At 39.0% G+C, this 17,182-nt stretch overlaps 1 protein-coding gene across 4 annotated transcripts in view; it reads right to left on the bottom strand.

Annotated features, from left to right (window-relative positions):
* LOC5572262 (KH domain-containing, RNA-binding, signal transduction-associated protein 2) overlaps positions 1-17,182 on the bottom strand; it is a 485,459-nt gene that overhangs the window by 397,067 nt on the left and 71,210 nt on the right. For 2 of the 4 annotated variants that reach the window (XM_021850429.1, XM_021850432.1), the window contains exon 2: positions 6,167-6,699. The gene's annotated coding sequence lies outside the window, so the exon portion shown is untranslated. The remainder of the gene's footprint in view (positions 1-6,166; positions 6,700-17,182) is intronic. The other 2 variants (XM_021850430.1, XM_021850431.1) reach the window with 1 other exon arrangement.

The following is a 17,182-nucleotide window of genomic DNA, read 5'->3' as shown; positions in this document are numbered from 1 at the left end:
GAGTTTCACTACAACAAGTACAACAGAGTGCTAATGTGAAGCTTTCGATGGCAAACGCCATTGTACGATACATTCGGCTATTCAATCTCCCGCCGGAGGTGGAAGACCTGGAGATTCAAAAGGTCATGGCTAAGTATGGAAAAGTTATTCGGATGGTAAGGGAAAAATATGCGGAGGATACTGGTTTTCCAATCTGGACATCGGTAAGAGATGTATACGTCGAGCTCAAGGACAACGTTGAAATTCCCGGTACTGTACTAGTCAAGAATTTGCGTGCCCGGATTTTTTATGATGGATTGATCAACAAATGTTATCGGTGTGGTAGTACTGATCACATAAAAGCCGAATGCCCACAACGGAAAACGGTGAACGATCGTCTCCAGGCAGCAGGGCCGTCGAGCTACAGTGACGCACTCACTGCTGGAGGAAGATGGACGAAGAAGCGAGAGCCAGCACGCACAAATGAAGATGTTGGCAGCACAGCAACGCACTCAGGAGAAAATCAAAACGTACAACTACATTTCGCGTCACTGCCGGTGGCAGCAAACTACCATGCGCCACCGTCGGATCATTCAACGAAAGCGAAAGAGAAGGAAGAGAGACAAACCATTCCCGGCTGCAAGATGACGCTGTCTCAACGTCAAGCGATGCAGAGCGAAGAGAGAATCAGCGAGCGTAGCAGTGAGAATACAATCACAACGACGAACGATCAACCGTGCGTTCCCACCACTTCTACATGTGGCGGAGGTGTGGAGCGGGGCGATGGTGACACACAAAGATCGGAAAATGAGACACCAAGCGTTCCCAACACAGCAGCGGGCGAGCAATGGAAGGTAAAAACAAAACGCGGCAGGAAGCAGGCAGGGAAAGAGAAAGGCAGAAAAGATTCTGAATCGGAGCACTCAACAACGGAATCGGATCATCAAATCGACAGCAATAGACAAAGCGGATGCGGGGCAAAGGGGGTGACGACGAGAAATAAAGCGAGACAACAAAAGAGATGTAAGGTAGGTGAAGTTTCCGGAGTATTGGATGCATCACAGTTCAGCGAGAGCAGTAGTCAGGTTGAGACTATGGAAAAGATGGTAGCGAGAGTGGTAGAACATTGAAAAGAGAGCAGTTTAGAATAATATAACTGTAAAATGAATCATGTAATGAATGTAGGAAGCATTAACCTCAACAGTACTACAACGATTGTTAACAGGTACTTGTTACGGGACTTTACTTTCAACAATGACCTTGATGTGATTTTGTTACAAGAAGTTTGTTCTACGAATTTTTCTTTTGTTCCATCTTATATTCCGTATGTGAATGTGAGTGAAAATGGTTCTGGGACTGCCATTCTGAATAGAAATACATTTGAAGTGGGACAGCCGTTGCTAAGCTTGGATGGAAGAATATCTTCTGTAATAGTGAACGGGATAAATTTCATAAACATCTACGCCTTTTCTGGATCGAACCGTAGAAAAGAACGGGAAAACTTATTCTTAAATGATCTTACTCCCCACCTCCGCAAAGCGGGCATAACTGCTAATGTTGTAAGTGGTGACTTCAATTGTATTGTAGATGAGACTGATTGCGTTGGGGAAAACAAAAACTATAGCCCGGGGCTTACAAACCTCATAGATTCGTTCAAATGGAAAGATATAGCGCTGGTTCTTAAAAAGAAAGAATTTACTTTTCATCGTGGATCGTCAGCTTCCAGGCTTGATAGATTTTATGCATCGGTCAGTATCATGGACCGTGTGAAAGGTTTCAAGACAATTCCGGTACCCTTTTGAGACCACTGCGGAATTGCAATGAAAATAGGAATTTGTCAAAATACGATAGTTTCCAAAGGCAGAGGATACTGGAAGGTAAATAGCACAATTCTCATGGATGATGATGTAGCCCGAGATTTTGAAAATAACTACGAGATTTGGAAGCATAGAAATCAGTATGTACATAATAAATGCGAATGGTGGAATAGTATATTTAAAACTAAGTGTAAACAGTTTTATAGAACTAAGAGCTGGGAGCTAAATAGCAGGATTTTTACAGAAAAAAGCTACTTTCAAGGTAAGTTGAATGAATGGATGAACAAGCAGAATAAAGGTGAGGACACTCTTCTTAATGTTAGAATGGTCAAATCTAGGTTGCTTGAAATAGATATCAACAGATTGAAGCATTTGGGAAACACCATGAATGAATTTACATTGGTACAGGGAGAGATGATCAATATATATCAAATTGCAGCTCAGATCAAGCGTTCAGAGCACAGTAGCGGATTTAAATTATCTAAAGATGGTTCCATGATTGTGGATATTAGAAAACTAAAGAAAGATGTTTTCGAATATTACACAGAGCGGTTCAAAATGGATGAAAGTGCAGGATTTCCAAACAACATCAATGATCCCCTCAACAGTATTAACAACTCACTGAATGATGACGACAGAGAACACTTAGCGCGGCCAATCACAATTATTGAATTGGAAAGGGTACTCAAACTTTGCTCGAAAAAGAAATCGCCAGGCCCAGATGGATTGACCTATGAATTTTATTTGAAAAATTTTGATGTTATTAAGCAGGACCTGCTGCAAATTTTCAATTTTTATTTATCTGGCACCTTTTGTCCCCCAAAAGGCTTTTCAGATGGGATTATCACACTTGTTCCCAAGAAGGGAAGTAACAGTAGGTCATTAGATGATTACAGACCAATTTCTCTAATGAACTGTGACTACAAGCTGTTTATGAAAATCATTGAGGAAAGAATCTCAAATGTTTTAGATAAACTACTCTCTGAGGGACAGTCTGCTTGCGTGAAAAACAAATCTTGTATGAATAATTTGAAAGATCTTCGTCGAATGCTGACTAAATCTTGTGAGAACAAACGATTCAAGGGTTGTCTTGTCAGTATTGACTTGAACAAGGCTTTTGATGGAATTGATCATGAATATTTGTGGAAGGTTTTGGAGAAGTTCGGCTTCCCCCAAACAATTGTTCAATGTATTAGAAATGTGTACAGTATTGCGGTTTCCAGAGTCCAGATCAATGGATTTCTTACAAATGAGATCAAGATAAACAGCTCTGTCAGACAAGGATGTCCCCTACATATGATTCTTTTTGTTTTATACATTGAACCATTGATAAGAAGAGTTTCAGAAAGTATAACAGGATTTCTAGTTTACGATAAATTTTTAAAAGTAATTGTTTTCGCTGATGACTTTAACATAATTATTAGAAATGACGATGAGTTTGATCAACTTTTGAGTATATTCGATGAATATGCAATACTTGCTAAAATAAGAATAAATCTGAGTAAATCTGAATATATGAGATTTAATCAAGTAAGAATGGGACCACAAAAGATTCGAGAAGTAGATAGCCTGAAAATTTTAGGAATAACGTTTTATAGAAGTTGGTATTTGACGGTAAACACTAATTATAATAGAGTGATAAATAATACAAAACACTCATTGAGTAGACATTACATAAGAAATTTGAATTTGTATCAGAAATGTTGGATTTTAAACATATTTATGCTATCAAAGGTTTGGTACTTAGCACAAATTTTCCCTCCCTTAAACAAACACATAGCGCAGCTCAAATCTATTTGCGGAAAGTTTTTATGGAATGGGTTTTTCTTTAAAATCGAGAGAAACCAGAGGTATCTTGATTACATGAAAGGAGGTTTGAATTTAATTGATCCGGAGGCGAAAATTATACTTTATTTTTGAGGAACATCCTGTATAACCCAGATAGAGGTGATACATCAGTAGAAGAAAAATATTTACTAGAAATGAGAGAAGCACAAACACAAAGACTAACAAAAAACGCAAGGGAATGGATTCAGGAAGGGAAAATGTTGAAAGAACGATTTAATTATAACAGTACAAGGCATTTGTATAATTATTTTGTAAGTTTGAAAAACTGCACTCCTAAAGTAGAGCAAAACATTGATATCAATTGGGCAGAAATATGGGAAAACATAAATATGATATTTATTTCAACCGACATAAGATCAATGGTCTTTTGTTTTGTTAATGACATCATTACAAATGGCAAGAAACTCTCGGCTTATAACATTCGCAGTAGCCAAGGGAATTGTCGCAGGTGTGGAATCGCAGATAGTAATTTTCATCGATTAAAAGAATGTCCAGAAGCGAAGATCATTTGGGAATGGTGCAGTTCGATTGTTCAAACGCGTTGTAAAATAAGTGTAGTTGATTTGGAGGATCTTCTTCCATTTTCGATATGTAAATCATCGCAGCAACAAAAAACTGTTTTGTGGCTGACCATGAAAGTGATTTCATTCAATTTGACATTTTCAGAACCATCACTATTTGCTTTCAAAAAGGAGATAAGGGAAGGAAGGTGGAACAACAGAAAATTTTTTGCTTCGGAATTCGGATCAAATTTGAACATATGCTAACTGTTAACAATCGTAGATGTACTTAAGTTAAGTAGTATTAAGCAAAAAGAAGTTTGTAACTCGAATCCTGTTTCAATATACAAAAAAACGCAAACCAAATAAACCATATTTTCGGACCTGTGGAAAAAAAAATTAAAAAAAAAATAATCTAGCATCTCCGACGTCTTTCCACCTCAAGGCCTACCCGCCCGACTCTAGCGGGCCTTTTGCTGTTTTCTTTTAACCCAAAGGCAAATACTAATCAGATCAGTAAGGTTCTGACTAAGCGATTCTCGTTCGTTGTCGCCATTGACACAGTAGGTTCCAGATCTTTACACTGAAGTGTCTCGTTTATCTGCCAAGTCATCGGGTCTAGATTGCGGGAGTGGTCACCGACCGTATGACCGTCGAAGAATTGATGCAGGGTTGTGGTCGCTTCAAAAACCCTGCTCTCTTATCTGTCCCCACACTGGAATGCAATTGCAATTTCTCCCTGGTGTGAGAGAAGAAGATTCCTTCTGTGTGACCTTTCCGGACCGGTTTGCTGGATTTTATCATAGTCGTAACACTTCGTTTACCTGTTCAGTTGTACTTACCGAATGAATTGCTTCAATTGCAAGGAGCTGGGCCAAACTACCCAGTATTTCTGCAATAAACCTTGCTGTGCTTATTGTAGGGAAAAACATGTGGATGGTGCATGTAATACACCGCCAAAATTATTTTATTGCAACGGAAGTCTGCCCTCGAAAACTGCCCGATGTACGTACGCGGGCAGCAACATCAGCGACGATCTTAAGAGCAGCGTTCTCTGCTTTTTTTTGTCGAGTTGTTGAAAAAGGTTGCGCCGTCCGCAGAATCACAAAACATCTACTTTTCTATGCCTCTTGATGATCAGGGCTCCGACCCTGATATTAGTGAAGGGCTTTCCTTTGTTTTCAAGGGTACAACGAGGAAGCGTGTGAGGCTGCAGAGACCCACAAAAAAAAACCTCTAAATCTGCCTAGCAGTGACCACCCACTAACCGTTCACCTCCTAGATTCAAACTCCAAGATGGAAGAGACTTTTCGCCGCTACCGGGAAAATCGAAAATTTTAAATATTCCAAAATGTCAGACTACTCAGCTAAAAGAAAGTGCGCATTCGGAGTACCTAGGGCAACCTCAGGGCGTTTCAATGTTTACGCTTTTGGCATTTGGCAGTGAAGAACATTGTCATGTGTGACTCCTCTTTTGAAGCAGCTGGCTTCTAGAATGTCTGAGGCTAGATCCTCAGTGTCGCCTCCATATATCTTCTTCCGAGATCGGCGATATCTCGCAGAGATATCTCTCACATCTACTCAGTTATGACCGAGCCACGGGGATTTCAACTCCCACGGTACAGGCTTGGGGGAACTGTATAACGACCACCGATCAACGTTGATATATGACCTCTTCGACGACTTCAATATAACAATTCTCAACACTGGAGAAGTTACACGAGTGGCAACTCCAGCTCAAGATGGAAGTCCTAAGGATAGCCGTTTAGACCTATCAGTATAGTCCAGCTTGCTGGATTGTTCATGGAGGGTAATCCAGAATCCCCATGGTAGCGATCACTAACGGAATAGAACTCTTAAGTGTAACTCGGCAAAGCGAATGTGTTGATCAAAAATTACATTTGGTGGGGTTTGGCTCAAGTTTTTTTTTTTTAAGTGTATGTGTAAACGTGGTATTTTGAAGAAAAAATGCAACTCGACTAAACAAATGTCAACCACTGTATTTCCGTTGGTATCACTTACACACCATTCACCTGTTTCGCACCCCTTAAAAAGGGCACACGTTCGAGTTATGCACGGGTTAAAACGTGTGAAACCCGCCGGTCCCAACAGGCTACTAGCCACGGGAAAAAGTGGGTTAGGTTGCTAATGGCTACCCAGAGCGTGAAGAACCCCACCCAACCGCACTGTTGAACTAATTAGCCTGTTGCTTTGATGCTTCTGTGAGTCAGCAGGGCTAGCTTTTTGATTTCGGTTCAGCCGACACGAATCAGAGTGATGCAGGCGCCAGACGCGTGGTTAGGGAACCTTCTGTGCAAGGATTACAGTCACGTTTTGCGTATTTTCAATCAAGCTGTACCTAATGAGTTAAAACACGTTCCAGGTGCAGAAAAGTTGTTCTTGGTGGTTGGAAGAGAAACTATTAATCCATTACGCAGAACTGTGATTATGTTTCTCAATGCTGGTGAGATTCCGCGATGGGTATTATGTTACAGATTGTTGGACTTGGGAGAACAGTGATCTCTTCAAGATGAGATCTCAGTTTTGATGGAGATCTGAAAATAGATGGCAATGAAAAAATACAATAAATGAGAATGCAATAATGTCAAGAGCTTTATAAATAATACAAAAAGTAAAAAAAACTCATTTGAATTTAATGATGTATATTTTCTTCATAAGTCTTCTTTTTCTTTGCTTTACATCTCTACTTGGACAGATCTTGCTTCTCAGTTCAGTGTTCTTATGAGCTCTTCCACAGTTAATAACTGAGAGCCTTCTTTGCCTAAGTTTTGCATCCATTTTCCGTTCCATTAACATATTTCAGCACTAGTCTGTGTCTCCTTCCCATGACATAATTCGAACAACGCATACATCCTAAACTAATTTGACGCAATTTGCACAATTAACGCCGGTGTTTAGCCGAATTGAAAATCAATTTCCGTTGGATTATCACTGGTATTATCCATCAGCAGCAGCAGCAACATCCAGGCTTGGTCCACAGGCATGCTCAAGCAAATTTATGCATAATTAGTGGATCGTATTAAACTGGATGATAGTTGGACAAGTGCACCGATGGTGGTCAAGTCCAAACGGCCCAACCGAACAGCGATATTGAATTATGCGTCGGGTCTCGTCACATTAAGCCCTCGATTGAGGTACTGTGAGAATTTCCACTGGGAAAATTATCCACCGAACCTAATCTAGCATATCCTCTTTAAATTTATTGGATCCAATTGTTGCAAATCCTTGACTCAGAGTCGGATCCAATTTTCACCCCGGGCGGATGGAATGTGAAGCTGGAATGCGAAAGAAGAGAACGAAACTTCCGTTTGATTAAAAAAGACGACTACTGACCTTGGATCGGTGCTTTTTTAGATCGAGCGGAATAAGGATTTCTCCAATTGTTTGATGCTTGTTTTAAGACAATGCTAACTTAGGGTAATATTGTTCAAATTGTCAACTTAAGCTTAGTCGCATTCTATGGAGATATAGAAAATTAACTTTAGAGGATCCCGAAGATGTTTCATTTTTTTTGAGTATTGCAGTTGATGCGATAAAATAACAGTAACGATGTACACTGAAACCTACATCGAGATAACTTTAATTTAAGTAAATTCTGTTTACGTAATTCCATCTATGCATGTTTTGTAAATTCTGACATTATTCCAAATCAAACAAACATCTCAAAGGTTGCTACATCCTTTGCGATGATCTAAGCTCTGTTTTCTTGAACTCCCAAGCATTATGGAGTATACAGGGGATAGGCGAAATGATTGAGATAGGTAAAATTTTGCCCTAATTCAAATGCTCATAACTTTTTGAAAAATTGATGAAATTAGATGCATCTGGAAGCATTTGACGGCAAATTTGGTCTAGTTTCAGGAGTTTGCCTGGCCATGCATATTGGCCACCGGACACCGGAGATGTTCCGGATTTTCCGAGGTCATGTCCAACACACCTTTTTTCTGTCGCTTGTAATTTTGTGCGGTGTGACGTTCTATGGATGTTAACATTTTTCCAAGAAACTAGATCTAATCGAAGATTGAATGCAGGTGGACTCAATAAGATTCGTTGGAAACGCAAGAACCGCAAGGATAGCTATCATGCTTATTTCACCCAAACACACATTTAATCAGTTTTTTTTTCATATGATTTTTTAAATTATACGCAGGGAAACCGTTTATTGACTTTTGACATAACGTTTTCTCAGCTATAATAGCCTAGAGATGGGGGGAAAAGAAATAAAACAGACCACACGGATACTCGGATTATACAATTTATCAGATTTTTTACGTACAGTGACTCAACCTCATTTTCGTACGGGGCACTGTTTCCATATCGAGTAGGTTTAAAACTAATAAATGATTTACGGACTTCGATATACTTTATCAATTACGAAGGTCGTAGGTGTCATCTATTACTCGGCAATCATAATCATATTTATTCATTCAAATCTTTAGAATAATGGAAAAGTATTGAATTTGTGTCTAAAATTAAGCCAATCCCATATTCGTACAGCTTACAAAAATCAAACATACAACATCCAAAACTAATTTTTTATGTGCTAGATGATTGCTCAATATCTTCATTACGTTGTTGAGATGTATTAGAGTACATTTGGAATAAATATAAGCGGACATATTTTAAACTTAAGAAAATTTAAGAAAAATACCTCTTTTCCAATGTTTTTTGCTAAAAATAATCTAGTAAGTCGAAAAATAACGTAATTTTTCCAGGTTCACTTCATTAACATTTATTATTACGAATACTGAACGAGTTTCTAAATTTTATAATCAGTTTTAGAGTACTTACGAGTGGTTATCGGTATCTCATACTTCACAATCTTAGTTAATATAACATTTAGAAAAAATCTGAAACCAAACATTTTAGTCAATTACTTTCAGTTTGGCTCTTAAATAGATGTACATAATCCATAGTTAATGTTCCTTTCTAAAAATTGCGCAATTATTATTTTTATTTCATATTTTACTACCAAACATTATCATAGAGATTGATAGAATAAATATTATTGCCGTAACCGCAACACATGCGTTATTTGAAATGATGAAAACAACACGTTATATTCTAGTAAAAAGTATATCAATGCTCTTCGCCTACTCGGAATATTTTGTATTTTTATTATAAAATAAATAAACCGCAGAATAGGGAGTTCTGTTTGATCTTTCGACCTTGACACTTGCTTTTCCCGGGGCAAGCGACGAGGGCAGGATCAAACATGTCGCGCGTCGGTCTCGTAAGTGAAAAAGTGGCGTGATCGGTGAGTTCGGGTGAAGAAAGTGAAAAAGTGCCGCGATCGGTTAGTTCTGTTTGATCTTTCGACCTTGACACTTGCTTTTCCCGGGGCAAGCGACGAGGGCAGGATCAAACATGTCGCGCGTCGGTCTCGTAAGTGAAAAAGTGGCGTGATCGGTGAGTTCGGTTGAAGAAAGTGAAAAAGTGCCGCGATCGGTTAGTTCTGTTTGATCTTTCGACCTTGACACTTGCTTTTGCCGGGGCAAGCGACGAGGGCAAGATCAAACATGTCGCGCGTCGGTCTCGTAAGTGAAAAAGTGGCGTGATCGGTGAGTTCGGTTGAAGAAAGTGAAAAAGTGCTGCGATCGGTTAGTTCTGTTTGATCTTTCGACCTTGACACTTGCTTTTGCCGGGGCGAGCGACGAGGGCAGGATCAAACATGTCGCGCGTCGGTCTCGTAAGTGAAAAAGTGCCGCGATCGGTTAGTTCTGTTTGATCTTTCGACCTTGACACTTGCTTTTGCCGGGGCGAGCGACGAGGGCAGGATCAAACATGTCGCGCGTCGGTCTCGTAAGTGAAAAAGTGCCGCGATCGGTTAGTTCTGTTTGATCTTTCGACCTTGACACTTGCTTTTGCCGGGGCGAGCGACGAGGGCAGGATCAAACATGTCGCGCGTCGGTCTCGTAAGTGAAAAAGTGGCGTGATCGGGAGTTCGGTTGAAGAAAGTGAAAAAGTGCTGCGATCGGTTAGTTCTGTTTGATCTTTCGACCTTGACACTTGCTTTTGCCGGGGCGAGCGACGAGGGCAGGATCAAACATGTCGCGCGTCGGTCTCGTAAGTGAAAAAGTGGCGTGATCGGTGAGTTCGGTTGAAGAAAGTGAAAAAGTGCCGCGATCGGTTAGTTCTGTTTGATCTTTCGACCTTGACACTTGCTTTTGCCGGGGCGAGCGACGAGGGCAGGATCAAACATGTCGCGCGTCGGTCTCGTAAGTGAAAAAGTGCCGCGATCGGTTAGTTCTGTTTGATCTTTCGACCTTGACACTTGCTTTTCCCGGGGCAAGCGACGAGGGCAGGATCAAACATGTCGCGCGTCGGTCTCGTAAGTGAAAAAGTGGCGTGATCGGTGAGTTCGGTTGGAGTAACTGAAAAAGTGCCGCGATCGGTTAGTTCTGTTTGATCCTTCGACCTTGACGCTTGCTCCTGGGCAGTGCGTCAAGAAAGCCCGAACAGTTTTTTTTATTCTTTTTGGGTCGCGCGCTTATTTTTTTTTCCTGAGTGCTTTTTTATAACCGAGCAAACGAGTGAAGCCGAAAGTGGATTGTGGCTGCTCAGTCAAGGATAACGGATCAATTGGTGAGCTCGTTTCATGCTACTATTTCTAATCTATAAAATATATGATTTATCAACAAACTATGGATGGTTCGTCACTGTGAGTGTCGACACAAACTCTGATTCATGATTTATTTATGTTTAACATTTTTTTTTTTTCAGAACACCTTTTATATACCTTTATTTTTGTAATTAAAAAAAACTTTGAATGGTTCGACACTACAAGTGTAGACTTGCGAAAGGTTCACTTTATTCAACAAACTTTGGATGGTTCGCCACTGTAAGTGTCGGCATAATAATAAGAGTGTTCTATGATGTCCCAACCAATCGAGTTTTTTGTTTCTTTTCAAATGAGTAAAATATAATAACACATGCTTTCGTCCTGACAGCTGTAGGAATGTTACATTTAGGTATTTGTTCAACAAACTTTGAATGGTTCGTCACCTCAAGTGTCGGCATTATTTTCCTCTACATAGAAATTGTTCATATCAAATGAAAATATTATATTTACGTATAAGTATGTATATATCTCACAAATCATTGTTTATCATGGTCTAATCGCTTATCAAAGTGAATCCTATGACCCAACGATCCTCCCCATTAACAAACATCCCTCCCAGTAGCCTTTGTGGAGATGCAGAGGCAAACACGGTCTCCAAAAAGCAAAGGTTACACACTAACATTCCTTCCCCCAATCCCACCTGACTGCAAGGACGTGGCCGGCGCCGTTATTGACCCTGTATAAATAGAGGCACTGAATTATGCACACTGAAGAAGATTATGGCCAATCCCAGCCGAACTTCTAGTTGATTCTTTGTGCATTTTCACTGACTTCGGTCAATCACGGAATAGCAACCATTGATATGTGTAGTCAGTCTAAGCTAAGCTAAGCTAAGCTAGCTAAGCTAAGCTAAGCTAAGCTAAAATAAATAAACCGCAGAATAGGGTCATATTTTGAGTATAATCAGAATAAGAATTAAAAAATAATTGAATAGTGGGATAACATCAATCATGTGAAGGTATGTACAGCATAGTGTAGGGTACTTTGTTGTAAAACGAAGTTCTTAGTTAAAATTCTTTCTGCTGACAAGTTTGAAACTAACCTTTTACTGTTGTTTAGAACAAAAATTCGGTTTACATTGTTTGAAAATAACATTTCAGAAGAGTTTTGAAATTATGACATAATCATTTTCTATATTCAAGGAGGATAATTTTTTTAATTAATTTTAACCAAAACTCTTTTAGTGCCCATGAATATATTTTTTAGATTGAATTCTACAACAAAAATTAACGCTATTGTTAGAATTATTGAATTTTATAGCAAAAATCAATGAAAAATTGTATTTTTTTTATTTACCTAAGTTTCATATATGTCCGCTTATAAATTGTCCAAATGTACTCTACTACGTCCAAACAACGTAATATAGTACTTGAACAATCAAATAGAGCATTAAAATTCAGTTTGGAATGTTGTATGTTTGAGTTTTGATAGGTGTACGAATATGGGATTGGGTGAATTTCAGACACAAATTCAAAACTTTTCCATTAATCCAAAGATGAATGTAAATGAAAACATTTTATGGCTGTCAAATAATAGATGACGTTTATAGCCATCAATATAGATAAAGCATTTAAAACTCAATATATCATTTCATAGTTTTTTACTCACTTGATGTGACGCCAGTGTCCCGTACGAATATGAAATTGGGCCACTGTAGGACTACGTCTTTGTTTTCTATATTGGGGTGCACTTTAAAAGTACGGAAAATGAGACATGTAACGAAATTAGGGGAGATTTTGAACGTTAATAACTCAGTTGTTTATGAAGCAATTATTACGATTTTAGTATCATTCGATCAGAAATGTATCTACGCAACGTTAGTAATATATCCGATAAGTGAATTTTGTTGTTAAACTATTGAAAATTTGATATTTGTTGACCCCTTTCTTTTCCAACCAATCACGTTCGAGCACTTTTCGACGGTGTCGCTTCCCACTATAAAAGCAAACGGGTCCCTGCTTCTTCCCTCAGTCTTCTTTTCGCGGTCGGACTGTGAGCACGGTCGGGCGAGTCATTCTCGCTTTGCTTTTGCACCCGCGTCACAGTCCAATTTGTGTCGTCGGAAGAGGAAGACGCAAGATTGATTTGCGGCGGCGATGACGATGGGCGCTTCTCCGAGCGGCAAACTACTGCAAATCGTCGCCGCCGCAAATTTATCGGCGCTCCCAGATTTCGACCCGTGATAAATTCAGCATCGGCGGTCAAGAAGCAAGTCCGCTAGGAGCCAATTACCAGAAGCCCCCAGAGTTGCTGATCCGAGGAGTTGCTGCTAGTCGCGCGTCGGAATCGCTCGAGATTCCAAGAATGAGCATCGTTTCCTGATTTCGACTTGTGCCCGGGGATCCACCACCCGTTGCTGTTGCTGTTTGCGTTGAGGATTTCCCGTTTGACCATTGTTATCAAGTGATAACTTCCCACAGTGCTATTTATCTACCATCGGACCTTGTCAGGGCCATCAAATTTGTGGAAAAGAGTTGGAGGAATAATATTTCCGACCTTATTAGATCTTATATTTCTCAATCAATCTCGCAGCTTCATACAAAATTTAATTTGTTATGAATAATTGACTATTCGTGGACGCTGCTGCAGTGCCGTCAGGGTGAGTGCTCAACATTTCACAACGATTGTAAACTAGAGTGGAATTTCCGACAGTGTCTTTGATTTGCCATATTTTATGAGAACACTTCGATTACGAAAATGATCACATGTAACAAAATTTCGACATGTTTAGAGTGCTTTTGAAAAGAAATTAAAGAGTTGTTTGTGTAATATTCCCTAATGTGTTTACCACATACTTGCTATAATCTCTTAATTCATCATACAGCATCATACAATAATTGATTTATTACGAATAATTGACAATACGGCAATTTGAGGATATTTCCGAGGACGCTGCTGCAGTGCCGTCGGGATGCAATAACAGCACAATGTTCATCTTGTACATCCCTTACCCAGACATCAGTTTCATATAGCCTATTTCCCAGATAAGAAAACGAAGAATTTGAAAGGAGGAGCACCACCTGCTATTCTAAGGGTATAAAGCATCCCTTCTTCGTTGAATTCGGTTTCATTCTGTTTTCGCTTTCGAGCTGGTAAGAGCTCCTCCAAACCTGCTCAGCTCCTCGCTACCAGAGGCAAGCTGTTTGTACGAGATGGCTGAAGAAAATCGACCAAAGCCGCTTGTTGAAGCGCACATCGTCATTAGCACCGCAAATCTCATCGGGCGAGGAGGACGCAACCATTGCGCCGTCAAAATGTGTCCGTGTTACGCAAATTCAACAATTCAATCGGCCCTTTCCAGAGCCAACAAATGTGTCAAAGAGTTAATTGTGTAATATTTCCTAATGTGTTTACAACATACTTGCTATAATTTCTTAATTCATCTCATAGCAGCAAACAATAATTGATTTATTACGAATTATTGACAATACTGAAATTTGAGGATGTTTCCGAGGACGCTGTTGCTGTGCCGTTGGGATGCAATATATTTGCTATTGTTACGTGGTCCTACGTAACCAGTTCGTACAACCCCATAGGGATGGCTCTACCCCATTTGGCATAATGCCATTTGGCATAATGGCCATTTGGCATAACGGCCATTTGGCATAACTTGAAGAATACATGTTCACAAAATGTTTTTCTTCACTCTGGACTTGTTCATGACCTGCTCGAACCAATTATATGTCATCTTCAACTCTCTATCCTCTTGTATATTTTCATCCATGAACATTTATTTGAAGCGTATACTTAAATTGGTATTATCTCTGTCTACGTGGCTTATGCCTCTTTGAAGGTTAAATAATCATAGTTTGACCATAACATATTTTTTTTAATATTCAGAAAAATTATCGACTGCCACGCTTGTAGCTGTGAGTACTCATTCGTATCGTATCTCGTGAGGAGCTTAAAATTTGGCTCCAGATAAAGCATGAGATCTATTTCTGACCGTGGCTTTAGTGCAAACGCAGTTATATGAAACCTGGCTTAGTAGTCTGCAATTAAACCGCAGCAAAACAGCGGTAAATACTGCATTCACATCTGGTTGGGTTTCTATTGCGTGTTATTTTTTTAGGAGAGTGACGAATGCCTCTTACAGACAATTTTTTTTTTGAACTCTTTAACATGCAAGCATAGCGCATAAGGTTCAAAATTCACTTCATATTTGAATTGCTTTTTCGTAACCTTTGGTAGCACATAAATTAATAAGCATGGTTAGTTTGAAGAACAGCCAACTTTTGAAAGAAGACAAATTTCAAGAGGGGTGCTTTGCCTTATAGGTTTCGCCTTCTTTCGCACATTAGCTGTTCTTTTAAGTGTGCAGCATAGTAAATCTTAGATACATCCTGACTGATGTTCATTTACATCGAAGTGCCTTGCTATAAAATGTATGTTTCTCTAAACTGCAAACTCGAAAGAATAACTCATGTAAGCAAGAAGGTAATATATTGGTACACAAGGATCAATTTAGATTAGTAGAATTGATCATTGTGTACCAATATTACACAGTTAAAGACACATTTAAATTCCTAAAAAAAGTGAAACATTTTGGCTGCGAAGTTTTCCAGGAGGCAGTGCGAGACTTACTTTTGCAACTTCAATTCCTTGTTATACATCTATAACGAATACGTTAGTCTTAAAGATTCCAATTAGGAATACGGTTGAACGGTGCATACGGCAATCGGAAGCTAAAGGAATTAAAACCTATTCGTTCTTGTAGTCAAATTGTGCGCAAAGATCTGGTTCGGAGTTTGTGTTTCACCACACTAAAACTTGGAAAGCTTGCGTGTGATGCTGTATTGGAATGTTTTACCTTGTTTCAAATTCTGAACATTATTGAAAAAAAAAACTGTTTAAGTTCGAGTTTTCAGAATATGAGGCATGCTAGGAATTTGTTATAAAACGGTTTTTCTATACTAAACGACTGCGAAAGCAAGTCTCCAGCGATATTTTTTGGCTTTGCTGATGTTTTTATCAAGGGATTGTCTACACACCATGTGATCATTCTTTTCGGATTTTCAAAACCCCTGGCTTCAGAACAAGGCTGTCCATAACTATTTGATATCGCCTTAATATACTCTTGAAAGAAAGCAAAATAAAAAATATATATTTTTTGGTTTCTAAATTGGTCGGCGTTAAGTCAGAGTGGACCAAGTGACATTTTTGATATTTTGAGAAAAATGGGTTTAAAGTCTAACGCTCTGTTATTTTTGAACACGTTTAAATTTTGGTTCAATATTTCTACACGTCTTTATGTTACTTTCAAACAATATAATGTGATGTGATAATCATGAAAAATCATAATCCAAACCTATAATAGAACGATTTTTTGATGGACTATGTGTACTTGGTCCACTCTGACTGAACTAAAGACCACCGTTTAGTGAGTTGGTTCACTCTGACTGAACAATTTCTTGGAAAATAACAATCATTTAATGCTTGCATGGTCAAATTGGGTGCATATCTATAAGATAAACTAATTATCAAGACCCTTCGACACCAGTATCGTAAATTCTTAAATACTCCATATAGTAAATACCAAAATCGGTGACATTAAGGTTTCGCAGGGTCAGGGCATTGAAGACCAGAAAAATTCAAATATGGGTTCAGTCAGAGTGGACCAAGTGAAAATCTTGAGTACCGACCAAAATATGCTGGTCCAATAAGCGGGACCTAGGACATGCCATACATACACCATAGATCTACCGTAAACTTCTATTGGACTCTGAAATTGACTCAAAAAATACAGTAATCAATCATTTTATTGCTTTTTAACACTTGGTCCACTGTGTCTGCACAGAAGTTGTTGCAATTTCTGACCACCCATCCAAATATGGTAAATGCTCAAAAATCAAAATCAAATGCATCGAATTAAGTAATATTCATAAATTTCTATTGATGGATAAGTAGAAGAATGATTCGATGTCGAAAAATCTGACAAATCTCCTGAAATGTTTTTCATTTCCTCGCATTTCTCAGCGCGCTGATCATTTTCGCTGTTATGGTAATAAGCACTTGGTCCATTCTGACTGCACACTTTTATCGATTTTTGTTGATCATCCAAAGTAAATTTATTACATATCTCTCGCAGTTTTCAGTATTCTTCAAATTTGATCAAAGTGTAACGGAGGTAAGGTAATTTCGCAGCAAATGTGAGAATAATCCAATTTTCCCAAGTTTTGTACTTGGTCCCCTCTGACTTAACGGCGACCAATTATGCCAAATGGCCGTTATGCCATATGGCTATTATGCCAATTGGCCATTATGCCAAGTAGCGTTATGCCAAATGGCATTATGCCAAATGGCTTTATGCCAAATGGGGTAGAGCCCATAGGGATGTACCCTTATAGTTTGTTGATAGCATTTCTCATGTGATATGCAGGGAAACTGTTTATGAG

This window comes from Aedes aegypti, chromosome 3 (assembly GCF_002204515.2).
Source record: "Aedes aegypti strain LVP_AGWG chromosome 3, AaegL5.0 Primary Assembly, whole genome shotgun sequence".
NCBI classification, from domain to species: Eukaryota; Metazoa; Arthropoda; class Insecta; order Diptera; family Culicidae; genus Aedes; species Aedes aegypti.
This window is presented reverse-complemented; position numbering and strand designations above follow the sequence as displayed.